A 1,890-nucleotide genomic window follows, 5' to 3' on the forward strand; every position below is an offset into this window, starting at 1 on the left:
AGAGCAGGGGAGAAGCAGAGAGAGAGAATAACAGAGCTTATGAAGTGAGATCTGTGTTGACAGCAGACAGCCCAATGTGGGGCTCAAACTCACAAACCACAAAATCATGCCCTGAGCCGAAGTTGGATGCTCAAGGCACACCTCCTTGTATGGGATTGTATACTCATTAGAAAAACTGAAAATTTATTGAGTACCGTCACCAAATATCATCAAGGACTGCAAATTCAAACCGTATGCTGGGAGAGGAGTTTGGAGATATTTGGAGGGTCTGAGGAATAATCAGCCCATCAAGTCTTCCTACAGCTTCTTTTTTTCAATTTCAATGTTTGAGCACTGGCTATTTTCACTTGTTTTATCTTGTATGGAGAAATTTGATTCTAAAGTCTGTTATAGGAGGTTTGCATCTTTCCACCATTTCTGCCTTGGGAAGGTAGATGCTATATTATTTGGTGTGTAAATATTCATGATGATCACATCTTCATTGTGACCTGGAGTCTTTTACACAATAAAGCAGCAGTACCCAGAATATTCTGTGATGTCCACTCACTTTCTGTGGCATCCGATAGAACTTTTGTGACAATGGACATGGTGTCTGCACTGTTTAAATTGATTCATTAAATAAAATTTTAAAAAATCAGGTCTTCAGTCACATTACCCACATTTCAAATGCTTAGTCGCTGTTATTGCTAGCTGCTGCAGAATTGGACAGCCTGGTTATACAGTGTCTTCTTTGTCTTGCTTACTTCTTATTAGGTGGAATTCTATCTTGCCTGTTATCAAAGCCTTGACCCCTGTTTTCCTTGTGTTTGCTTTTAACTGGCACAATTTGGCTAACATTTTATTTTTAACCTTTCTGGGTTACTTGGTTTTAGGCAAGTCTCTTGTACAGAGCACAGAGTTGAATCTTGCTTTTTATCTTAGGGTAAGGCCGTTTGCATGTATTGATATAACCTCTATGTTTGATCTCATGTCTTTCATTTTTTGTACATATTGTAAATGCTAGTAATGCCATCTCTTTTTAGTTAATGTGTCCTGGCTTCATGCTGTGAGCAAACTAAAATTAGCTGGCATCCATCTCTTTCTTCACTCATCTCTCATCCGCTTTCCAATTTTAGTCAATAATATTATCTTTCTTAGTGTTTACCTTTATAGACTTAGGCTTCTACAATTCAGCTTGTCAGCATTAAATGATCTCCTATGACTTCCTCCAACTGCTCATGATGCAATTAATATTCTAGTTACCGCATTCTCTCCCCTCTTTTTTCCTCCAATATTTTATTATGAAAATTTCCAAACCGACAGCAAAGCTGAAAGATTTTCCCATTGGGCACCCATACCCCCACTGGTTAGATGCTATCATTAACATTTTACTATATTTGTTTTATCAGTATGTGTCCATCCATCCATCCTCTGTCCATCTGTCAATTCATGTCATTCTTTTACGCACTTCAAAATAAATTGCAGACATTAGTACATTTACCCTTAAATACCTGAGTGTACATATCACTAACTAGAGTTTGAATATTTTTAAAGGTATTTTCCTTTTGGTGTAAAATGTACATGTTGTAAAGCACCCCAATCTTATGTACATCTTTGCTAGTTTTGAAAATTGCACACATCTGTGTAACTTGACCCCCCCCTCAAGACATAGAACATCACCGTTGTCCCCAGAACATTCCCTGTGTTCATTTCATGTTAATCCCCACACAACAACTAGAGGTAAACTTCTGATTTTTTGCCACCATAAATTCATTTTACCTGTTTTAGAACTTCACAGAAATAGAATCAGACAGTATGTACTCTTTTGGGTAAGGTTTCCTTCACTCGGCATCATGCCTTTGAGGTGTGTTGAGGTGATTTAGTCCTATTTGTGGCTCAGTGGTGTTTTAT

The sequence above is a fragment of the Crocuta crocuta genome, unplaced genomic scaffold, assembly GCF_008692635.1.
Source record: "Crocuta crocuta isolate KB4526 unplaced genomic scaffold, BGI_CrCroc_1.0 scaffold164, whole genome shotgun sequence".
In the NCBI taxonomy this organism is placed as follows: Eukaryota; Metazoa; Chordata; class Mammalia; order Carnivora; family Hyaenidae; genus Crocuta; species Crocuta crocuta.